The following is a 27,693-nucleotide window of genomic DNA, read 5'->3' on the forward strand; positions in this document are numbered from 1 at the left end:
ATTTATTTAAATCTTAATGAACCAGTAGAATATCTGCAGTGTAACATAGGGACCGGGTCATACCTACAGTACTCTGCTGAAACGATATCTATTCGTGGATACCAAATCTTATGCATTACTTGTCAGAAGTCAATAAAACTAGATTGTGCTGATCGAAATCCTTGATAAATGAGTTTTTGAGAACAAATATCTGTTCAGAATGGGTGATATCTGACATAAGAATAATAGCCGAGCACGTGCTGGAGATTCTTAGGGTGCTTTTTACCTCGGTACATCCCCATTTAATGTCCCGTACTCATACCATAGCCATATTTCTGGTGTACTCCTGTCTCTCTAGTGCCTATTAGCAGACAATTTATGGCCGCGTCAATTATTGATACATTACGATAAGTTCATGTTTACTGTTGCGATGGGTCATCGCACGCTTGACCACGATGTGATAGTACATCTGTGCTTTACTAAAGGCCATTAATAGTCCCAATACATCATATACTCGCCACCATGCGAACATCGCACGTCATCTTTCCTACACGGCCCTGCAGTACACGGGGACCTCATGGTCACTGTGTCAAGGTAACCTCCTCCAATATCAAAGAAATATCGGGGTGTGAAATCGGAATTTTGCTTAATACAGGCTCCACATTCGGAACACCTCGCCCCAATTACAGTTCCTTCCAACGTTAGATGACCGAATCGGCTGAGAAGTTCCGAGTGACAGGCTCCAGTAATACTCGGAATTCGGAATTTTTGAGTGCAGAGGAGCGATGCCTCTAGGATTTTTGACAGCTGACTTTACTTGATTCGGCTCATTGTGGCCTAGTGAGTTGCTTTCAGCGGTTTAGAGTCGAGGCACCGGTCATTTAAACTCTTTGCTTGACAAAGGAAACAGACGTTTTCGAAAGTTTGCAAAAAAGTTTCAAATTCCTGCTTGTGTTCAAAACAAACTTAGCCTTTATAAAAAAAAATATAGTGTTTTATGCTTTTTAATAAACATATAGGTCCTACTCAAGCAAAAGAAATGGCAATAACCTAATTTTCTTTTTCCATATTTCAAATTTGCATTGAAAATGCCTTGGAAACTGTATGAATATTTGTAATTAACAATGTTGTAATTACAAACGTTTAATCAAATCACATGTTTATTAAAATGGTCAAATAAAGGAAAAGTTGACGAATTGCTTAATTCAGTAATGTTGATGATTACGTTTCGTTAGTTTTTCCCTGTACATAGTTATTTCTATAAATGCATATTTGTTTTCATATTAAAGTTATGAAAGTGTAACACATCTTAGCTGTCTTACACCGATACCAACTTCTAGTCCTGTTAGATCCTATGTACTCAACATGGTGACAGTGTTTCAAAAGGTTGGGAACAGACAATATCAATCACCCTTAACTGTTCGAATCGACCCACTCACAAAAAAACCTGTGTAATGCGTACAAGACGCTGTGAGCGTTTCACATGGTTTTAGGTCATTCACCCAGTATCAGGATTGATTACGAAACTAATTTTATTCAACATATAACTGTTTATTAAGGTCACGAAAGGAACTCTATTGGACCCAACGGAACGTTAAAAAAACCTATATATATAACGAGCAGTGAACATTTAATTAGCGGCAAAACGAGATCAACATATTACACACTGATGTTCACAGAGTTAAAGACAACAACCCATCATAATGACGTGGTTAAAATCACCGAACAATACTGTAAGCCATGACAAAGTCACAAATATAAACAAGTATAGACTCCCCCTTTCAAAAATAACAATATCCCTTTCGGGAAATTTTATGTGAAGAAAAATTAGAAACAGAAACCACCAGCTGACAATTTCTTTTAAAGTAACATTATGATATGAGCTTTTATTCCTCCTTTTGTTTCCTGAAAAAAAAATCTTCTGTTGATGTCTGATGTCTTAAACCATACATATTATACACATCAAGACACTTTAATCTATTCAAAAGCAAGTGGAAACGGAAAAAAACAGGATTTACGTTGCTTTGCTAGATCATTTGTTTTTAGCAAGCCAGTCACTTGTATATCTTTATATAGCTCTTCACTTATCAAATAATATCTAATAACATGCTGCGTCATCTAAGGCAGGTAACAGCGTACAGCTAATGCCTGTCAAATATTAACAAAAACATGTTTAGCGTGGAGTAATACTTCAAGCTGTTAATGAATTGTTAGAAATCTAGAGCGTTTTATTGTCATCATCTTATCATCAACAACATCTATATAGCACATTTAAGCTCAATATAGAGTTGTTTTCCACAGAAAAATACTCAAGTGAATTTAAAAACAATTAACGACATTACTTCTTTAAAGGAGGATTGTTTTAGAAAAGTGGTTAGCTTAAAACACGAATATCTCAAAACAACTGTCTATAGCCGCCCAATTTTCCCTTTCCATGTTTGAAATGCTAATTCAATAATTCATAAATTAGAATTTGTTACATTTTCCCTCGAAAAGCGTTAACCGTCTTATAGCTAAAGTAATGATTGATTTTCCTCTGAGGAGATATTAGATTGAAAAGCAATTGTCAAAATGAAATTGAATCTCTTGTCTCCTACTGCAATACTCTTTGTATGTTCTGGACATTTAGTATATCTGCTGGAACTAGCCATGTTTTAAATAATTATTGCTTCCTAGTTGTTGGAATAATTCTGAAGTTTAAATTATTGAACAAAAAGTTTCCCCTATACATTTACAGCAATGCAAACAAATACTTTTTGTTTTTATTCAATAATCTTAATGATGTGAATGAAGTTCAATGTTTTCTTCCATATTTTTTTATGAAAACTGTCCTTCAATCGGTTAAGTCTTACAATGAGATAATACATATTTCAACCAAATTAAATTATGATGTCACAAATCACTTACAACGTTTCTTTCAGTCATACAACTTTTATTTTTTACATACCGGTTTGGATGTGTGCCGTTCATTGGTGTGTCCAAAAACTTCCTGACCGTTCAAACACTTCTGTGTGATGCCACCCATCTTAAATTGCAGTGGTCTGTAGTTCGAATTATTCAATGATAATCAGATATATTGTGACGATGAGGTCATCCCAAGTGCAATGTATCTCTTTGTCTTCGGCCAATGGATGTTGCTTGTGATGGCAAAGGGTATGATACTTTTTGAAGATTGCCTTTTCTCTTATTTCCAATTGTATCAGCTTTACTTTCCTCGGAGTGTGTAAATTCAACATTTCTTGCTATGCCCAAGTAAAGTTAAGGTTTAAAGTCTTCGCTTATCTCAAGCTCACTTTCCATTTTACCGACGTAAACAATATCCAAAGCATGCTTGGAATACTCCTCCTTATTAGTGTGGGCAATCTGCATGCAATTCTTGAATTCAGTAAGAGTTAGGTGTTTTTGATAAAATTAAGGTATGCTTAGCTTGTTGGAACATTTATTTATGAACTAGTATGGTTTCGGGTTTCGGTATAACATAAGTATAACACATAAGAAATATTTTCAGAAAAATTTGGCATTTTGATAAATTGGACGTATGCTAAGGGTGTTTAACCACTTTGACCTAGAATGGTCTAGTGTTACTTTGGACATTTTGGAAACATTCGGTACAGCGTTAACAAGATCACTTGATCTATTATTTACATCCATGAGTATCTCCTTCCAAGAGTGCAAACACTGCTAATAACTTGTAAATCTTTGAATCAGTATACCATTGTCTCCGGCCACGCCAACAAAGCAGTATCCGATTGTCCCGGGGCTATGTCGCAGTTTATTATCTAACCGTGCGTGTCCGCGCCATGTTCCCCTTCTCATTACGAGCTAGACCTCTGATATCATTAAACCGCAAAAACACCATTCCAAACGCTTCTGTGATTTTGTTTTACGATTTAGTTACATGTACGTTTCCTTTTTTTAATACATAAATAGGTCTTGATTCTGGTAATAAAAAAAAATGAAACACTTTGGAATGTAAATATCCGATAGAGAAGCATTAGGTAATTAATTATTAAACACATAGTATGACTGTAGCGGTAAGTAATGGTTGAATACGAACATTCACGTCATCAGTTTATGACGTTGATTAGACACAGGAACAAGCCGATATACCAACTCTCGCAGTTTTATGTTTCTTTAACGCTGGACTTGTTGCTACAGAGCATAAAGCCTGTCCAATGGCGTGTTTGTTCTCGTGATGTGGCCTGCTCTTTCTTTGACCAATCGCAGGTTGATCGACGATTGATGTTGCACTAAAACCCGACATCAATGGGCTTCCGATGTAACAGGGAGATAACCTTTCTTCACCCGCTAATTGGGCCATACCTGCCGACAGTTTTGCAGTAATGTATGTCATTGTTTATGGGAGCCTGCCGTGCTTTTACTATTAATACTTTTCCTCATCCGCCCGATTTTTTGTATAAACTCACATAGAACACTCTTTTTATTGAAATTCTAGTCAAAAACTCCTTCATACACAGATACACCGGTTTATCCTGACAATACGTGTCTTTGATTGTCAGGTCTGCAATTGAAACAAACATATTTATAATTGTACACTTCACGATGAATTTTAAACATTATGTTTGTGGTTGGTGTTTCTAATGCTTATCCATTTGTTACTTACGTAATTTGACCGAAAACAAATGTAATGCATCGATGGGGGTTTGTTTCTTATATGAACAGTTGTCTGCGTAAACACATAACTTCTCACATAGAGAGCTTATATTTGTTTGACGAGTGTATGATCCTTTTAGGATCGAAAACAAGTCTACCACTTTCTTTACTATTTACCTAAATTATTTTCCAAAATCGCTATCACGTCATCATCATTTTCTAATTACTAAGGTTAATGGTTTTATTACTTTGCTTCAAAACGTTCAGTGCTATATAAAAATAGGTATTTCACTGTTCTCTGTTGTACCCCAAAGATCATTTCTTAATGCAAAATATGCAAATAAGTTAATCGAATGTTAATTTATTTATGATGACACCAATGTCTTTTTCCAGTCCGTAATTTTTTATGGTTGTGTGTTTTTCCTTCAGAGAGAAGCACAATTTCACAAAATATATTTTTTTTCCTTCGCTTAATGATTTCATTTTTGTGATGAAAGTATATTCTGCAGCACAACAATAAATTCTGTCCATCATTAAGTGCTCATAGGTTTGTTGACATCCGCGAAAACGTCAGTGCGCATTGCAGTTGGCTTCTTACTTAAGACATATCATTCAGCAAAAAAAGAAGTGGTACTAACACGGATCCTTGTGGTTTACCGCTTATAACCGATTCCTAATTATAGTTTTTTTCTTATTTTGATTCGTCCTCGTTCCTATCAAGCAAAAAAGCGCCATGCGGAAACGCGTCCAGAGATGCCAAAATCGCGAGTTTGTTGGCCAATCGTTGATATGTTACGTTACGAAATGCTTTCATAAAATCATGGAAAGTATCTACGCATTCATTTTTATACCAAATACACAACAACGTCTTGGCGACACTAGAAAGCTATGTATAACCGCCAATCTGCTATTTATGAAGCCGAATTATGCCTTGTTGAGAAGTTTACGAGTCCTCCATCAGCACTGCAGGAGGGTATTAAATGTGTGCCCTCCGTCTGTCCGTTAAACTTTGCGTTACTTTGGTCGGGAAACGGGGTGGGTTTGTGGGGATGTATCCCAAATATACTCTGTCAAATACAAGTGCCAAATTGTGGGAATGTGACATACCGAATTCGGGCCTTGTGCGCCATTTTCTACATTTTATAAATAGAGATACAACCCTATGTTCACCGTTGGTAGCTGATTCCGAATCGTAAACTAACTTGCCATTATCAAATTTTGTATACGAATACGTCTTTGGAAGGCGGAGTGTCAAGCAATGAAATCGGGACTTTTACCCAACTATAATTCAGAGTTATAGGCCCTTTCCATTGCGGTTAAGAAATTATCCCAGAGGTTAATGACAATAGATTACTTGCAACCCTTTGCTTTGTTTCTGCTTGGATGCAAAGAACCTTTCTTTATGTAAATCAGATCAAATACAAGTCAATTTCAGATCAAAGTTTCAGACATTTTTACCTGAATAGAGCAAAGGAAATGCAATTCGGCGTTTTTGATGTTTTATTTCAACTTTGTCTCACCGATGACTGGTGCGATAGCATATTGCCTCACCCCGACCTATCATTGTACCTTTTCACCTCTCAAACATTTCTCTCCTCCTGTGATATACCATGTGCATCACTAACTAGAGGGTCATATTTTCAATTTGCAACCTTTTTTTTTAAACTGCATTATCGTTCACGTCATATCAAATGTCTATCTAATTGTCAGCATTTACTATTTTTCCAAGATCTTTTGCTTATTTAACTGTAAAGTCACAATCCATTATATATGGAGACTTCTCTTTTGTTACCATCTCTATGGGGGACACTTCAGACGTGGGGTAGACCGAGATCAATCTGTTACTACATAGTGGCAATGATTATGTTTTCATCTAAGTTTTAAAGTTTATCTGCATTAATACTCAACAAAACAGTCAATAAATCTTATACATACAAGTCAACTAGCCAAGCTACGAACAAGCCAATAAAAAAATCAACCCAAAGGTCAAAAAAATAAATATTAAAAGCACATGTCAAATATCAATTTATGTAATATTGAGGTCAAATAACAAATATTTAACAAAAGAGTCATTAAACTAATGTTAAGCACATATTAAACACACATGTCAAACAAAAAATATTAAACACCCAGGCCAAACAAACGTATTAAACACACAGGTCAAACGATAAATATTTAACACCCAGGCCAAACATACGTATTAAACATACATGTCATACGACAAATATTTAAGACAAAAGCCAAACGACAAATATTAAACACCAAGGCCAAACATACGTATTAAACGCACAGATCAAACGACAATATTTAACACACAGGCCAAACATACGTATTAAACATACATGTCAAACGACAAATATTTAACAAACAGGTCAAACACCAAATATTTAACACACAGGTCAAACACCAAATATTAAACACACAGGTCAAACACCAAATATTTAACACACAGGCCAAACAACAAATACTTATCACATAGGTCAAACACCAAATATTTAACACACAGGCCAAACAACAAATACTTATCACATAGGTCAAACAACAATATTTAACACACAGGTTATACAACAATATCTAACACACAGGTTAAACACCAAATATTTAACACACATGTCAATCAACAAAACTTAACACACAAGCCAAACAACAATATTTAACACACATGTCAAACAACAATATTTAACACACAGGTCAAACACCAAATATTTAACACACAGGCCAAACAACATATATTAAACATAGCGGTCAACACAAACATATATTTGTATTTCTTTGTAACATAACGGAACAACTTCGCGCACAACACCTAATTTCGGGTTGCAATCTAGAACATGGAGTAAATTGATTTAAGAACAATAAATATTACCTGAATGGGTCAAATGTCAATCCTTATTTCATTATTAGAAGGAGCGATCGGTTCAGGTATCCGTGACTTTAAGGAGCAATATTACATACGGGAACGAATTCATTAAAGCGATCAAATCACAACAGCTCATATCAGTCTAGGACCAGAAACACCAAAGCTCAAAAACACCAAATAGACAGCTATTTCAATCTAGCACAAGGGAACAGTATCGTCTGTTAAGAACATCAAAATTCTGGGTAGCAATCTAGTACATAAGTATAAAGACTTCATTCAAAACCACTTTAAATACTATACATATATACGGTAGTGATCAGGCACGGGAAAATATAGGACTCATTACAAAACATAAAATTCTGTAAACAAAAAGTACAAAATGTTTGTTGAAGAACACTAAATAGTGGAGAGCATCCTAGCACAAGGAAAAACTTAATAAAGAACACTAAGTATTGGGTAGAACTGTGGTGCAGAAGTACAACAATTTCATTACGATACATGTGAGGTATTAATTTAATACGGTAGAACCGGGTTTTTTTTATAGTTCTGAAAACCAAACTAAATATTGGATGGCTATATTGAACAAGTAAAATCAATTTCAGGAACACTTGATATTATGGAACACTTGACATTATTCTAGCACACTGGGACATAGAAGTCAAACCAGAACAGCAAAATACTGATAGCAATGAAGCGATAGGTGACGCAGAGACAAACCAGAACACTTCATATTGGGAAGCAACCTAGCAGAAGGGAAAATAACCTTATTCAAAATATTACTGATTTTAGTATCAATCTTACACAAAGAACGCACACCTGACTCAAGAACATTAAATGTTGAGTAACAATCTAACAAAACAAAACAATACAGCNCTTAATAGTGGAGAGGGTCCTAGCACAAGGAAAAACCTAATAAAGAACACTAAATATTTGGTAGAACTGTGGTGCAGAAATTACAACAATTTCATTACGAAACGTAAAATGTGAGGTATTAATTTAATACGGTTGAACCGATTTTTTTTAATTCTGAAAAACCAAACTAAATATTGGGTGGCTATATTGAACAAGTAATATTGGGTGGATATATTGAAAAAGTAAAATCCCTTTCAGGAACACTTGATATTATTCTGGCACACTGGGACATAGAAGTCAAACCAGAACAGCAAAATACTGATATCAATGTAGCATTAGGTGACTTCATATTGGGGAGCAACCTAGCAGAAGGGAAAATAACCTTATTCAAAATATTACTGATTTTGGTAACAATCTTACACAAAGAACGCATACCAGACTCAAAAACATTAAATGTTGAGTAACAATCTAACAAAACAAAACAATACAGCACATGAGAACAAAGGCAATCAAGAACACTTAATATTGGGTAGAAATCTAACACAATGGTACCACGGAACTAGCCAAGAACGCTTAATATTGGGTAGAAATATGGCCCAATGGTACCACGGAACTAGGCAAGAACACTTAATATTGGTAGAAATATGGCACAGTGGTAAAGTGGAACTAGCCAAGAACACTTAATATTGGGTAGACATCTGGCACAATGGAACAACGGAACTAGCCTAGAACACTAAATATTGGGTAGAAATCTGGCACAATGGTACAACGGAACTAGCCAAGAACCCTACATATTAGTAGAAATCTGACACAATGGAACAACGGAACTAGCCAAGAACACTTAATATTTGGTAGAAAAATGGCACAATGGTACAACGGAACTAGCCAAGAACACTTAATATTGGGAAGAAATATGGCACAATGGTACCACGGAACTAGCCAAGAACGCTTAAGATTGGTAGAAATATGGCACAGTGGTACTACGGAACTAGCCAAAAACACTTAATATTGGTAGAAATATGGCACAATGGTACCATGGAACTAGCAAAGAACGCTTAATATTGGGTAGAAATATGGCACAATGGAACAAAGGAACTAGCCAAGAACACTTAATATTTGGTAGAAAAATGGCACAATGGTACAACGGAACTAGCCAAGAACCCTACATATTGGTAGAAATCTGACACAATGGAACAACGGAACTAGCCAAGAACACTTAATATTGGGAAGAAATATGGCACAATGGTACCACGGAACTAGCCAAGAACACTTAATATTGGTAGAAATATGGCACAATGGTACCACGGAACTAGCCAAGAACGCTTAAGATTGGTAGAAATATGGCACAGTGGTACTACGGAACTAGCCAAAAACACTTAATATTGGTAGAAATATGGCACAATGGTACCATGGAACTAGCAAAGAACGCTTAATATTGGGTAGAAATATGGCCCAATGGTACCACGGAACTAGCCAAGAACGCTTAATGTTGGTAGAAATATGGCACAGTGGTACTACGGAACTAGCCAAAAACACTTAATATTGGTAGAAATATGGCACAATGGTACCACGGAACTAGCCAAGAACGCTTAATATTGGGTAGAAATCTGGCACAATGGAACAACGGAACTACCAAGAACACTTAATATTGGGTAGAAATCTGGCACAATGGTACAACGGAACTAGCCAAGAACACTTAATATTGGGTAGAAATATGGCACAATGGAACAACGGAACTAGCCTAGAACACTAAATATTGGGTAGAAATCTGGCACAATGGAACAACAAAACTACCCAAGAACACGTAATAATGGGTAAAAATCTGGCTCAATGGTACAATGGAACTAGCCAATAACACTTAATATTGGGTAGAAATCTGGCACAATGGAACAACGGAATTAGCCAAGAACACTAAATATTGGGTAGAAATCAGGCACAATGGAACAACGGAACTAGCCAAGAACACTTAATATTGGATAGAAATCTGGCACAATGGAACAACGGAACTAGCCAATAACACTAAATATTGGGTAGAAATATGGCACAATGGAAAAACGGAACTAGCCAAGAACACTTAATATTGGGTAGAAATATGGCACAATGGAACAACGGAACTAGCCAGGTCGCTTAATATTGGGTAGAAATATGGCACAATGGAACAACGGAACTAGACAAGAACACTTAATATTGGGTAGAAATATGGATGGAACAACGGAACTAGCCAAGAACGCTTAATATTGGGTAGAAATCTGGCACAATCCAATAACCCTATATATTGGGTAGAAATATGGCACAAGGGAACAACGGAACTAGCCAGGTCGCTTAATATTGGGTAGAAATATGGCACAAGGGAACAACGGAACTAGCCAGGTCGCTTAATATTGGGTAGAAATATGGCCCAATGGAACAACGGAACTAGCCAAGAACGCTTAATATTGGATAGAAATCGGGCACAATGGAACAACCGAACTAGCCAATAACACTAAATATTGGGTAGAAATATGGCACTATGGAACAACGGAACTAGCCAAGAACACTTAATATTGGGGAGAAATATGGCACAATGGAACAACGGAACTAGACAAGAACACTTAATATTGGGTAGAAATATGGCACAAGGGAACAACGGAACTAGCCAGGTCGCTTAATATTGGGTAGAAATATGGCCCAATGGAACAACGGAACTAGCCAAGAACACTTAATATTCGGTAGAAATATGACACAATGGTACAACGGAACTAGCCAAGAACGCTTAATATTGGTAGAAATATGGTACAGTGGTACAGTGGAACTAGCCAAGAACACTTAATATTGGGGAGAAATATGGCACAATGGAACAACGGAACTAGCCAGGTCGCTTAATATTGGGTAGAAATATGGCCCAATGGAACAACGGAACTAGCCAAGAACGCTTAATATTGGGTAGAAATCTGGCACAATGGATCAACGGAACTAGCCAAGAATGCTTAATATTGGGTAGAAATCTGGCACAATGGATCAACGGAACTAGCCAAGAATGCTTAATATTGGGTAGAAATCTGGCACAATTGAACAACGGAACTAGCCAAGAACACTAAATATTGGGAAGAAATTTGGCGCAATGGAACAACGAAACTAGCCATGAACACTAAATATTGGGTAGAAATATGGCAAAATGGAACAACGGAACTAGACTTAATATTGGGTAGAAATATGGCACAATGGTACAACGGATTTATCCAATAACACTTAATATTGGGTAGAAATCTGGCACAATGGAACAACAGAACTACCCAAGAACACTTAATGATGGGTAGAACTCTGGCACAATGGTACAACGGAACTAGCCAACAGCACTTAATATTGGTAGAAATATGGCACAATGGTACAACGGATTTATCCAATAACACTTAATATTGGGTAGAAATCTGGCACAATGGTACAACGGAACTAGCCAAGAACACTTAATATTCGCTAGAAATATGACACAATGGTACAACGGAACTAGCCAATTACACTTAATATTGGGTAGAAATCTGGCACAATGGAACAACGGAACTAGCCAAGAACCCTAAATATTGGGTAGAAATCTGGCACAATGTTACAACGGAACTAGCCAATAACACTAAATATTGGGTAGAAATCTGGCACAATGGAACAACGGAACTAGCCAATAAGAGTAAATATTGGGTGGAAATCTGGCACAATGGAACAACGGAACTAGCCAATAACACTAAATATTGGGTAGAAATCTGGCAAAATGGAACAACGGAACTAGCCAAGAACACTAAATATTGGGTAGAAATCTGGCACAAAGGTACAACGGAACTAGCCAAGAACACTAAATATTGGGAAGAAATTTGGCGCAATGGAACAACGAAACTAGCCATGAAAACTAAATATTGGGTAGAAATATGGCACAATGGAACAACGGAACTAGCCAAGAACGCTTAATATTGGTAGAAATATGGTACAGTGGTACAGTGGAACTAGCCAAGAACACTTAATATTGGGTAGAAATATGGCACAATGGTACAACGGAACTAGCCAAGAACGCTTAATATTGGGTAGAAATATGGCACAATGGTACAACGGAACTAGCCAAGAACGCTTAATATTGGGTAGAAATATGGCACAATGGAACAACGGAACTAGCCAAGAACACTTAATATTGGGTAGAAATCTGGCACAATGGTACAACGGAACTAGCCAAGAACACTTAATATTGGGTAGAAATCTGGCACAATGGAACAACGGAACTAGCCTAGAACACTAAATATTGGGTAGAAATCTGGCACAATGGAACAACAGAACTACCCAAGAACACTTAATGATGGGTAAAAATCTGGCACAATGGTACAACGGAACTAGCCAATAACACTTAATATTGGGTAGAAATCTGGCACAATGGAACAACGGAACTAGCCTAGAACACTAAATATTGGGTAGAAATCTGGCACAATGGAACAACGGAACAAGCCAAGAACCCTAAATATTGGGTTGATATCTGCCACAATGGAACAACGGAACTAGCCAAGAACCCTAAATATTGGGTAGAAATCTGGCACAATGGAACAACGGAACTAGCCAAGAACACTTAAAATTGGGTAGAAATCTGGCACAATGGTACAACGGAACTAGCCAACAGCACTTAATATTAGGTAGAAATCTGGCACAATGGTACAACGGATTTATCCAATAACACTTAATATTGGGTAGAAATCTGGCACAATGGTACAACGGAACTAGCCAAGAACACTTAATATTCGGTAGAAATATGACACAATGGTACAACGGAACTAGCCAAGAACACTTAATATTGGGTAGAAATCTGGCACAATGGAACAACGGAACTAGCCAAGAACCCTAAATATTGGGTAGAAATCTGGCACAATGTTACAACGGAACTAGCCAATAACACTAAATATTGGGTAGAAATCTGGCACAATGGAACAACGGAACTAGCCAATAAGAGTAAATATTGGGTGGAAATCTGGCACAATGGAACAACGGAACTAGCCAATAACACTAAATATTGGGTAGAAATCTGGCAAAATGGAACAACGGAACTAGCCAAGAACACTAAATATTGGGTAGAAATCTGGCACAAAGGTACAACGGAACTAGCCAAGAACACTAAATATTGGGAAGAAATTTGGCGCAATGGAACAACGAAACTAGCCATGAAAACTAAATATTGGGTAGAAATATGGCACAATGGAACAACGGAACTAGCCAAGAACGCTTAATATTGGTAGAAATATGGTACAGTGGTACAGTGGAACTAGCCAAGAACACTTAATATTGGGTAGAAATATGGCACAATGGTACAACGGAACTAGCCAAGAACGCTTAATATTGGGTAGAAATATGGCACAATGGTACAACGGAACTAGACAAGAACACTTAATATTGGGTAGAAATCTGGCACAAAGGAACAACGGAACTAGCCAAGAACACTAAATATTGGGAAGAAATTTGGCGCAATGGAACAACAAAACTAGCCATGAACACTAAATATTGGGAAGAAATTTGGCGCAATGGAACAACGAAACTAGCCAAGAACATTAAATATTGGGAAGAAATTTGGCACTTTGGAACAACGAAACTAGCCAAGAAAACTAAATATTGGGAAGAAATATGGCACAATGGAACAACGAAACTAGCCAAGAACACTAAATACTGGGAAGAAATTTGGCACAATGGAACAACGAAACTAGCCAAGAACATTAAATATTGGGAAGAAATTTGGTGTAATGGAACAACGAAACTAGCCAAGAACACTAAATATTGGAAAGAAATTTGGCGCAATGGAACAACGAAACTTGCCAAGAACACTAAATATTGGGAAGAAATTTGGCACAATGGAACAACGAAACTAGCCATGAACACTAAATATTGGGAAGAAATTTGGTGTAATGGAACAACGAAACTAGCTAAGAACATTAAATATTGGGAAGAAATTTGGCACTTTGGAACAACGAAACTAGCCAAGAACACTTAATATTGGGTAGAAATCTGGCACAAGGAAACAACGAAACTAGCCAAGAACACTAAATATTGGGTAGAAATCTGGCACAATGGAACAACGGAACGAGCCAAGAACACTCAATATTGGGAAGAAATTTGGCACAATCGAACAACGGAATCAACCAAGATCACTAAACATTGGGTAGAAATCTGACACTTTGGAACAACGGAACTAGCCAAGAACACTTAATATTTGGGAGAAATTTGGCACAGTGGAACAACGGAATCAACCAAGAACACTAAATATTGGGTAGAAATTTGGCACAAAGAAATAACGAAATCGACCAAGATCACTAAATATTGGGTAGAAATCTGGCACAAGGAAACAACGAAACCAACACATTATATTGGACACTTGTTTTAAAATAGTTCGGTAAATCTCTAAAAACATGTCGGACTAATGTCGGACAAATTCAAGGTTCGAACCATGGTACATATGTTTTAGTACAAAGTATCACGCTAACAATTATGATACTGGATATTGGGCAGTAATCGAGCAAAAGGGAGCCAAAAACTTCAACCACTATATTGTCAATATACCATTCTAGAATAGAGTCGAACAAAGAGGTCACAGACCACTGGACTAAAGAATACTTGAGGACGTCTTGATAGGCAAATGTTATGCATTCAACCATTACAGGAACGCGATGGAAAGAAATGGAGATCATTCAATTTCAATACAAAAGGGAAAGGAAGTACAAAGGATTTCATTCGTACATGAACGTCATAGCCACACACAGCATAGCAACATACACAGGGACATGTAACGTTGATACTGATAAAGTGTAGGAGAATGGTACAGTCCCCTGTGACCATATACGCATATCCTGATTTTGTGAGTTTTCGACATATTACGGTATACAGGTGAAAAACCAATACTTGATCGTACAGATTAATATATATAGCCTCCAAAAATGAGGGATGTTTAAAGTATAAAATACTAATCAATTTTCGGATGGTCTGAATTTAGGACACCTTAATTATTATTAGTCACAAATAATGTAATTTTACGACATAGGTATCCGGTGACCTACCCTTGTTATATACCTCTACAAGAGGAAAATACCTGAATTCCCGTTCCTTATTTAAATTATTTTATTCGGATTGTGTATTTGCACGAATCTAAATATCCGTGTAATTTTCGGATGTAAATTAAGGAGCGATAAATCTGGAGACGTCACAAGTGACTGATAAATGGCACGAGGACATTGTTTATAGATCGATGGTACGACTGATTTTGTCTGTCCATAGATTGGAATGGATTGTAGACCGTGTATCTACATAACCTTGTATACAGTCTGGGTGTAATTAAACACCGGGCCGGAATGTGATATGGGGTCAGGTCTCAATCCGGATCTTACCCAAACCTACGTCATTCGTACAGTTTTTAAATCTCGAAGTGTTTTTATTTGTTCTTTGTTAATTCCCAAATATCTCTAAAAAAATCACAACTGTTTCTAAATATACACAAGCATTAAGCGTATTCTATATACAGATATTAAGTATAAGTGTATTCTGAAACATCAATTATGAATAGAAACCAGAGGAGACGTTTAGCTGAATGATTCAAATAATTCAATACATTGTGTATTTAACAACTTCTGTGATCACATAAGTACGTGTTAGTGCTAGTAGCAGTAAGATTATATGTACATAATTCAACGAAACTGCTACTGTGCTAGTGAGCGGATCCCCAGGTTATACTGCATCGGCAGAATTTCCCCCTCAAATGCCTTAGCTGTTGCACTACAAGCAATACTGATGGCTTTTCGATTTTGGGGAAAGCTTCAAAATCCATGACTGTGTTAAAAAAATCACCAAGCTGGTCAGTGTCTTGTTCGTTTGAGTACGGAAAACTGTTTCGCATAGTTCTTATAACAAGGAAAACCCTCTTCATACTTCATTCTTGCGCAGCCTTTGTGTTTTTCAGAGAAACTTTCTAAAAAAAACTGATGATGCCAGTATATCCAGTATACCTGTAATCTGGCGCTGACTGTACTGGTACATGTCTATCTCGACCCTCAGGGAATAGCCTGGTTCCAATGTGAACTATATTACCTTTGTGTATGAGATACCTGCATCATATGTATCTCTCGTGTATTGAACTTGAATTAAAATCAGTAAATTAAAACAACACAAACAGTAAACTTTAAAGCACGAAGCTGCCTTATTCCTTGGGGTACTTTACCGATCTACATATAGCCACACAGGTCACGCGCATGCATGTTTCATCCTTACGTAAGATCACACATTCCTATTGTCCGTGGTCTCCTGACGTCTGAAATATTCACGTATTCTGCCATCAACTATTTTTTTTTCATAATTCAAAGTGTAGATACGTTGAATATAACGCGTTTTAAGAAAGAAACGTGGAACCGACATTCTGGTTTTAAATTAGTCAATAATTTGGGTTTTACTAAAACAGATAAAGCCCCTAAATATGTATGGTATAAGGCACCGTTTTACATTTATCATTTAATATGATGGATTGGTATTTGACAAACAATAGATTTAACATCAACTGAATTATTGATATCACTAGAACAAAGCAAAAATTTCAATTTATTTTGTATAAATACATAGCAGTGACATAACCAATATGAATTAATACTATCTATATACTGATCATATAATATCGCTAAATCATTTGGTGATATCACTATAAAAATTAGTGACGTCACTATAGGATATTGGTGATATCACACTAACGAATTGGTGCATGATGTCATTTTAGGGAATTAGTGATATCACCAATCAAAACAATCATGGGATATTACAAAAATGAATTATGACGTCATGTTAGGGAATTAGTGATATCATCAATACAAAATAACTTGTTATATCGCTATTCCGTATTTGCGTATTGCAGAGTAATCTTCTCATGGGAGCAGGTATTGATTGTTACGTCATTGGTTTGTGCGAGAAAATTACGTCGTTTTCTAAAAAAATTGATGACGTTACTCTCACAAACAAGTGACGTTACAATCAATACCTGATCCCAAGAGAAGATAATTCTGCAATACGCAAAGACGGAATAACCAATCGATGACGTCATCATAGGGAATTACTGATATCACCAATACAAGCCATCATGTGATATCACTATAACGAATTATTAACGTCATTTTGGGGAATAACTGATATAATCAATAAAATATATCATGTGAAATCATTATGATAAACAGATGACCTGGGGCACACGTTTTGATTTTATGCTTTATAAACGCGATATTGATGGGGTTTTTTTTCTTCTGAAATGCCACTTTATTATCGATTGTAAAAGATAGTTCACCTTGAGTGAGTGTATGCGCGTCGCTGTATGTCCGCCATAGATACATGTGGTTGAGTTGTTGAGATGTAGCTAGTGCATTATACAGCTATCACTTCAACTGAAAAAAGAAACAAAACAAAATATAATAGCATATGATGATTCATTTTAAACATCATACAAGTGTTTGTCCTTTTATAAAAATTTACAATTAAAAAATTCTAAATGTTGACGCAAGCAAACGCTTTGTCTCTTTGTAGTTATAATTACCATACTTGATACAGTCCTTCAAGTGCTCAGTATCTTGCATATTTTATAAAAACATTATAAACAGATAACCATTAAATTTCTGTCGTGAATAGAGTATTCATAAGACTGCAATTTTTATTGTGTGTTTACGTAAGTAGAACTAAGGTATTGGGTATTTAAAGTCAGTGACAGGTGTATTGTTTTCTTACGCCGTTCTCACCTGTTCCTGGGTACCAGTAAACCAATGGGATATACAATTATTCCTGCTAGTTTCAACACATACAGCTAATTTAACGACACGCCTTTGATGACGTCGATTAACTTATTAGGAATTCAATACGGCACAAGTAAACAAACAAGGTCTGAAAGGGCTCAGACTTTATCAGTTCCATACAGAGATCGGTTTTCCTCTGGCCCATAGTCTTTTGGAAGATCCGCATTCCTTATCTAAATCAAATCGTTCGTACTCAGAGAACAGATTATGCGTGAAGGAGTAAATGTCAATACGTCTGCCTGGTTGACGCCGTTGTAACTCTTCTGAACAGCTATTATACTGTACAACTCTCCGATTGTTGCCCTTTTTGTTATACTGAACAGCAATTATACTTTACAACTTACCAGTTGTCGCCCTTGTTTCTATACTATACAGCTATTATACTTTACAACTCTCCGGTTATCGCCCCTGTTTGCATACTGTACAGCAATTATACTTAACAACTCTGGTTGTTGCCCCTTTTGTTATACTATTTTACAACTCTCTGGTTGTTGCCCTTTTTGGTATACTCTTCAGCTATTATACTTTACAATTCTGCAGTTGTCGCATTTGTTTCTTTACTGTACAGCTATTACACTTTACAACTCTCCGGTTATCGCCCTTGTTTCTATACTGTACAGCTAGTATACGTTACAACTCTTCGGTTGTCGCCCTTGTTTCTATACTGTATAGCTATTATATGTTACAACTCTTCGGTTGTCGCCCTTGTTTCTTTACTGTACAGCTGTGATACTTTTCAATTCCCCGGTTGTCGCCCTTGTTTCTAAACTGTATAGCTAGTATACGTTACAACTCTTCGGTTGTCGCCCTTGTTTCTATACTGTACAGCTATTATACGTTACAACTCTTCGGTTGTCGCCCTCGTTTCTATACTGTACATCTTTTATACTTAACAACTCTCCGGTTGTCGCCCTTGTTTCTTAAATAAAAAGCTTGTGTACTTCGTGGAAGTTTCAATAAAATTTTCGGTATAATCGTAAAATCTGCGAAATATAACCCCGGCGAATAAATTGTTTGGTAGCTTGTCCATTTTGACACCCCTCTAATCTAATTCCGTGTTTTGAACAATTGTTTCTAATGTGTTGTGCGAAATTAAAATTCCGCTATTTTTTGGACGGGAAGGTGTAGGGGGAGGTGTCCAGGAACACATCTATAACATTTTAAACCTTAAAATTACATTTGTAATATTTTTATTACTAATTCTGTAGAACTAGTATCTCTTCCTTAACGCAATGTTTCCAGTGTCTTCAATGTAAGGTAAATGCTTGTTTAGTGGATGAAATAACATTACCTGATTGGAAAGCTATGAGGGCTTGCTATCTTAGAAATAAAGAAATATGGAGGAAATAAGTAGAAAGAAGAAACGATGGTGTGTGTTTGTTGAATGGGATTTTAACTTAAGTTATGCTACTCCGAAAAAAACTAACTATTTCCTTTTTAAAACTGATGGGGAGGAAATAACTGTCATCCTTTTTAAGGAGATAGTCAATTATTTCGGATTAATGTTTATAGTCTATCCAGAGACGTATATAACACTCTGTAATATACATCTCTGAGTCTATCTATAAATATTGAAAATCAAAATAAGATAATTGTAATCATAAACTCATATATTGGTGCTGCCTTCAAAATTTGACGTGAATGTCCTAATTTGAATGTTGTGGAACTCTTCAGAAAGAAGATTCACGTCACAGTAAGGTGACATGTACCCCTAACACGTCGCAAATAATTATCTGTTTACGGTAAACTTACATGCATACGGAATACTCTGTATTCTTACACACCCGGCAGTGATAGATCTACCTGTTACACTTAAAATGTTACGTGTTTCTGCTGAGGTCCAGACATAGATTGTCGTAGAAGGGAGACTACCTCGGGTAAGTTACCTGTGTTGGGTGATCTCGAAGCGGATCAATCGTTGCGTTTTTTGTCATGCGCCATGTTCTAACTTTACGTCGCAAGAACAACTTCCGTCCAAACTTCAGACAAGATTTTAACATATTGCATGGCCCTGACGAGAACAAATTCATACACGAGACGCCATGGGAAGGGAAAAACCTTAGCCTGGTAAGGTTACTTTTGATTATAAAGTGTCTGTAGAGCGGACAGGTATAGCCGGGACGAGTTGTCCAGTAGTGTGTAAGGTAACGATGTCAACACAGAAAGCGTGGAGCAGCGACAGGTAGAACGGATTCCAGTCGTCCTCTCCTCGTTCATCTTTAAGTAGCTTTTTTATACAATAGGTATTAGTTTAATGTTATTGACGTATATTGGGTCATCTGTTTTGATAGAGATGACATTTTCGAGAGGACCGAGTGTGCTGGTATAAGTTTGACATTCCAATGTGACGATTTCATGTCGACGTAATCAAAAGGGGGCGGGGCTTAAAGCGCCCACTGGGAAGTGCCGTTATCCTAAACCATAACGGTAGTTTTACCTGTGTGTGACGACAGGAGGATTTGTAAAATATCAAAATGGTTTAGAGGAAAAAAGTGATTTGTGTTTTATACACAAACAACTGTGTCAACATGGATTAACAATATTTTTGCTGGGATTTTCTTATTTAAATTTTTAGTTTAATCGTGATTTCCAGTGTGTGACAATTTGTGTATTCTACTATTCCCGAGAGGATATTGAGAATAAGCAAGGTTTGTATTTTCCTTACTGTGCAGTTTATACTGATTCACTGTTTACTAACATTATATATATATATATATTTATATTTGTATTAAAAATAAATTTAATATTGTTTATCCTATATTTTCATTATTTTAAAATACATTTGAAAATAATTAAATCATGCAGTTTTGATAATTATTTATATTAGGCATTTTTAATTTAATATTGATATGACATATCTGTATTATTATTTTTACATATTTTTATCACTTTTTTATTTTTCTAATTATGTTTTCAAATATTTTTTTATTTTTGTCAAACAGTTTAGATTAAATCATTTTTAAATTTCTAGATTTCTGTTTAAATATATATTTAAATTTATGAAAATCGAAACAATACAGTAGAGGTGATGGTCAGACATAACAAAACAATAAATATTATTTTACATTATGATTTTAGTTTAAGTCATTGATATACTTTTATCTTTTACAGTTTTATTTATAAACATTGTGTTATTATTTATCTCTTGACTAACTCTTGGATTATTATACTTCCTCCTCCTCCCCCCTCCCCCCTCCTCCCCCNCGTAAATTGATTGAAATATTCATTTAAAGTAATTTAAAAAAACTACATGTACTTAAATTATGTACATGTTGAAACATACAGGAATATATTTCGTGTAATCTAGTTAACAATCTGGTCGACCCAAAGTTTTCCAGTCCCATCATATGCATGCTACAAATGTGATTTGATTAATTAAGTTTATTGGTAATTCATAATCAATCAATTAAAATATGTTTAAACATTAAACACAAAAGTAAACAGTTTTAGTCTAGAGTATTCCAGTCTATATTTAAATGTGAAATTTTATTTAAACACATTTTTTTTGGAAATCTGGTATTAAAATGATTTGAAATTTACCAAAATTATGATTTCACGTGTGAACAGGTTACTTTTGAACAGATTACACATTGAATAAGTGTTTGTATATAAATTGCGATTTTACTTGTGAAATGGTTACACATGAATGTGTTTTTATGAGGATTTGATTTGCCTGGATTTGATTTGCCTGCGAGAGGAAGTACACCAGTTCACCCTGTGCAGAGCTATAAACACACCCGTTTACTGGACCTCCATTTGTCTTCAGCCTAGAGATGGTGATCTCTTATAATTTCCTGAGCTTCAGTCTGGCGTCCTTGTGCCATTGATCTCTGTGCCGGTGCAGTTAGAGTAAATATGCTGCATTATAACATACCTGTATCATGGAATTTGTATGAAAGAAATCAATGAGAAGTAAGGGCTACTTCAGGAGTCCCTGGGTTATCAAAGAACCCGTGTGAAATTATAATCATTCATACAGAATTTCAGGGTTACATTATTGACTAAATCTTGTGTGTTATAAAGAGCTTAAAATATCAATTCCTGTATGCTAATTCATATTTTTTTCATGAATTGATAGAAAATAAATTCTGGAAAATATACAAACAAACATGAAAGATCAGTGTATACTGGAAACTGTTTCAGTAAATTGACCCACAGTCAAGTTGTACCTAGTCTTTTGGAATGTCAAACAAGCTTTAAATTCATTACTTTTTGTTATTTAAGGGCCAATTAAACTGGACATCTGCCTGAATATGACAGGTGGAGATTATAATTATTGAAATAGATTATCATCATAATCATGATGGTATATTGATGATCATACAAAATAATGTATGGATTATCATACGTTTAAGGTCATGTGATCATAGAAACAAGGTGGATATTGTGATATGTGGATTGTTTCTAGCTTGATGGATATTATATATAGCCGTGCAAACTTCAGCGGACCCCATTTGGTGGAGTTATGGCCCCTTGTATTTGCTTGTGTAAAGGATAATTGAAAATTAAGGTATATAGGGTTGTGATTTTTTTTCTGGAAATATGTTTAGTTATCCATATAGGGAACCAGAGGATTGTAATCCGTATAAGGATCATGTGGATTGTAATCCGTATAAGGATCATGTGGATTGTAATCCGTATATTTGTCAATTCAGTGATCAATCTGCAATTTATTTTCATGGATCCTTTTCAACTGTATTGCTAAAAACAATGAGTCCCACCATAATAAAATTTAAGTATTTCCAGAAATTCTATGAGTCCCATCAAATTATACAAATATAGGACTCAGCCTCAGGACTCGCATTTAGATTTATCACTGGATCATGTGGATTGTAATCAGTATAGGGATCATGTGGATTGTAATCCATTTAGGGATCATGTGGATTGTGATATCCATAAAAAGAACCGGTGGCTTGTCATCCATATATGGCCATGCGGAATATGATAGGAGGTGAAAAGGTCAAACTTAGAAAATCACATTCTAGCGGCATGAACAGGCTTAGCTCATTTTTACATAAGATTTTAAGGTTTGGAAAAATTTGGCAGACCTTGAAACAAGTTGTATACAGGATATCTGTACTAGGTAGTTAATGAATGTCGGGCGTATGCGAGCACACACACCCTGTGTGCAAGGCTGCATAAGTTATTTATTTGGTACAATACTTACCTTACCTTTACCAATGCAAGAAAGGTATGCTCGGATATTGCACACTGTGTGTCACAAATAGGTAGTCCGACAGGTATACACCACAAATGTTAGGTATACACCAAACACATACAGGTATACACCAAACACATACAGGTATACACCAAACACAAACAGGTATACACCAAACACATACAGGTATACACCAAACACTTACAGGTATACATCAAACACAAACAGGTCTACACCAAACACATACAGGTAGACATCAAACACATACAGGTATACACCAAACACTTACAGGTATACATCAAACACGTACAGTCATACATCAAACACAAACAGGTATACACCAAACACATACAGGTATACACCAAACACATACAGGTATACACCAAACACTTACAGGTATACACCACACATATTAGGTATACACTACACACATACGGGTATACCTTACATGTATACATACAGGTATACCTTACATGTATACATACAGGTATACCTTACATACATACAGGTATATGCTGTATATATACAGGTATCCACTACGCACATACAAGTATACACTACTGACAAACAACTTAAAGTTTTATACACTTAACTCATACACCAGGTACACACAGCTATAAAACAATTAATATATGAAAAATAAGATGAAGTTTATTTCCATCAGATACTTAACTTTGATACCATACAACAAAAGTGTTATCTTAATACATCTTGATACGCTGTTCTGTACAATGGTGAACTCTCGCTTCAGGATAGATCTGTTTCCCAGCATCAGATACCAGTGTTATCAGTAGATCAAACACAATCATTAATGTAATTAGTTGTTCTGTATTAATTAGGGTCAAACAAGAAGGAACAAGTTTGTAATTAATAATTAAAATGGATTGTGTACTACAAGTATGTATGCATTTAGGTAAAGGGATTGTTCTTGTTTAAGTAAAGGGCCTTTAAATGTCCAATAAAGGGTTGATATATGTGTAAGAAAGGAGGTTTTATACAATAGGTAAAGAGATTAAATATATATACAATTAAAGAAATTGTAAATGGATAAGTAAAGGGATTTTCATGTCTTGTCTGTTTTCACGAGATATTTTAATTTGCAACTGGCCTTGCAAATGCATATATACAAACCTTACTATAAATATCACAGGGTCAGGTGCAAAGTTTTGATCTAATACATGTATTAGGTGTCAGGCCCCTGTGTTTAATTATGCCAGAAACAAAAAAGCAAGGAAATCCATATATTTCTAAATATAATAGGGTGCTTTGAATAACAAAGTTCAGACAACCATATAAGGTTCCTGCTTAGTCCGAATAACAAATTACAGCAGAGAAAAAAAATACTTTATAATTATTCACAACATTTTTCTTAAGATCAACTGTCATTTCGTTCTGCTTATCGGTAGAAATGTGTAACAAGATACGTTTAGGTTGTGTGTATATGTAATGGACACTGCCCAATACATTGTTGTGTATTCTTGTTATAAATACATGCATGTAAAATTGCACAAGTTTAACAATGGGGAAAAACATGATTCTGTGTTAATGAGATTATTTAAACAATGGTTGCACTGGGAATTAACCCCGGAATGTCCCGACACTGTCAGGGTGTCGTGCAAATTTTCAAAGCATAAAAACAGAGTGTCATTTATGTAGTAATTATATAACATGGTAAATAAATTTCACTAGTTTTGTCAAACAGAATTCCCTTTAAACTGGTAACATGACATTGCTTGTGTTTTGTTTTCCTTTCTTAAAGTCGATTCCATGTAATAAGTAATTTGAATATAAAGAAGGCAGTTAGTTGTTACCGCTGATTAAACCCCAAACAAAACTTTCATTGTCTTCGCAAGAGATTGATTGACAGTCGGTTAATATGACCATTGTGCCCTCGTACTGATGTGATCGGAAATGTGCATGCGAGCGAACCATGAAGTGAGCTATCTAGAAAGACTGAATCACAAAACTGCACTCCATGTTTGAAATCGGAGAACGTTTGAAACAAAGACGGCTGTGAAGGTTTCTGATATTTGGGAACAAATCTATATGGCTGTGTTTTATAGGGTGAGGAGTATGTACAGTAGATACAATAAGTAGTACACAGAAAAAAACCAAATACATCATAATATATGGCAGACACTTAATCTGGCCTATGATCGCTCAATAGCCAAGCATTTTGTTATTATATGGTGAGAATCAATACATTGTAGATGTCGGGCCTTATCATGCTAGGCTCCTCGCGTGTTTGAGAAGGGATCTAAATTCTCCAAATACGTCTTGGTCAGGGCGATAGCCTACTGTCCCTGGCCCGTCCCAGACACTTGTGTCACATTTATATCCCGCTGTTTTCAATGATTTGCACATGACAGGTAACACATATACATTATTAATAATCCTGTTCTTTCAAATGAAAACCGTTCAAAATTATTGCACTGGCCCTAAAAAAAAGTTATAAATAGGCGCCGACCTATACCCGTCAAAAGTATCCCTGAGTACGCTTTATAAGTGACATTGGCTGACATATAATGACATAGTATCACTTGATTTTCATTTCAATACAAATTGTATAAGGAAGTTAAAAACATTTTCTCTTTTGTTTGATTTTATTAAGTATCTTTATAAAAAAAACTACCTTCCAATTCAAAATTTATATAATTGCATGGACATTAAATTAGGGCAAACCAAATACTTACACAACAATACTCTGCTGGGTCCAACAAAATTAGAACGTTATGTTTCCGACAATATCATGACCTTTATGTCTCCGACAATATCATATGACCTTTCTGTTTCTGTTTTATTTGGTTTTCCTGAACTTCCTAAAAGTACAAAGTGAGATATATTGTATGTTGTTGGAATGGTGCAAGGTGTCAGGGGAACAGGATACAAAATATAATATGTCGGACTGTTTATGTATAATTATAACCCTAGCCTGACGTCATGGCTAACCAGGATGTGCATTTGAGAAATTATAAATTCCAGATTTATTATGAATATAGATAGGATGGCTGACAGATTCAGTTAAAGTACACTTTAAAGGGCTGTTAGAATGAAAAAAACAAATGCTATTGAATAATTTTTTATATGAAATGTAAAAATATGTAATCAAAGTACATTAAAGAGGACATTCAGATATATATTATAGCAGATGGCTGGTGGTTATTTGTATTAAAATACACTAAATTAGTTACTTTTTTACCAAAATTATCTCGGAATTTAATCATGCTCGAAGCTTTAGGTAATTTTATGCGGTTATCTTGGAAAGTTGAGATACAATCTACAGAAACTACTTTAAAAAAACAAAGAAAGTGCATACATTATAAATAAAGATTAACATATTTTGCAGTAAGTTTCAACATGAATTTTTCTTAAACAATATTTCAAGGGAAAATGAATATTCACTGCTCTTGGTTTTAAAGGTTGTGTATTGGAAACAACATACATTTCTTTTAGTATCTTTATACCATTAAGGCTTTTTAAAATGGAGACACCTGTTTTATAAAAGGCCGGCTATCAAGGTAGGGAGATTTAAACACATTTGTATCACTTTCAAAGTTATTTCTCCTCCAATTTACTACATCACTGCTTTTACTAATTGAGCTCAGTGCTGTACTATATCTAAATGGCACTGGGCTATATATATATGACATGGCTATATTTCAAAAACAGGGTTTTCCATTACCGAGTTATTGTGTGTTACAACAGAATTCAGACTGTGCTTGTTTGTAAGCGTTTAATATGAATAATTAAAATTGTCTCCCAAAAGCTTTTGTCAAATTCCAAAAGGTCTCGCTCCCATCCATCAAGTTGTAAAATCACCTAGGTATGTGTTGTTGGTGTAACAGTGCACACAAGTGCGAGTGTGTTAATTGTACATGTGCACTCGTAACACTGCATGGTTTGACATGGTTTTACCCCGGTTTACAATTCTCTTCACATTCCTCAATAATATATATGTAGGTTGTTTTCTATAGAGGAAGTCATTTAAACCAGTCATCACCTTGTTTGAACCTTTATTTTTTTTATTTTTTTTTTATTTTTGACATCTCGTGAAATCTCTCTTCTCCGGATAAAGATAATTTCAGATTATCAGGTTTCTTCATTTTTTTGATGTCTCGATCAAGTTCCTTCCTTGTGTTCTCAAGATAAAGAACATTTCATTAAAAAGTGGCCTAACAGAAATAATAAAGTGAGATTTTTGCAAGAATTTTACATACGATATGGGGAAAAATGTTTAAAAAGATTTGAAGTGTAATATTTTGTTTTTTAGTGATTGCTATCTTGAAGGGTAGGGGTTTGAAAAGATACAGTTCTTCAACATTGTCTATTTACCATGTTTTGACCGTAACGATTCTGATACTGATTATCGTGTTGGTTATGCGGTTTTGTCCCTAAATTGGTGCACTGGGTTATGATTACAACATTACATA

At 35.6% G+C, this 27,693-nt stretch overlaps 1 protein-coding gene across 3 annotated transcripts in view; it reads left to right on the forward strand.

Moving 5' to 3' along the window:
- The first annotated feature begins 19,997 nt into the window (after nt 1-19,997).
- Nucleotides 19,998-27,693, forward strand: part of LOC110448910 (zinc finger protein GLIS3-like) — a 53,412-nt gene continuing 45,716 nt past the window's right edge. Inside the window, exon 1 of one of the 3 annotated variants that reach the window (XM_021495433.1) lies at nt 19,998-20,753. The gene's annotated coding sequence lies outside the window, so the exon portion shown is untranslated. Of the gene's footprint in view, nt 20,754-26,747; nt 26,782-27,693 lie in introns of those variants that run through there. The other 2 variants (XM_021495441.1, XM_021495448.1) reach the window with 2 other exon arrangements.

Source organism: Mizuhopecten yessoensis, unplaced genomic scaffold (genome assembly GCF_002113885.1).
Source record: "Mizuhopecten yessoensis strain PY_sf001 unplaced genomic scaffold, ASM211388v2 scaffold431, whole genome shotgun sequence".
Lineage (NCBI taxonomy): Eukaryota > Metazoa > Mollusca > Bivalvia > Pectinida > Pectinidae > Mizuhopecten > Mizuhopecten yessoensis.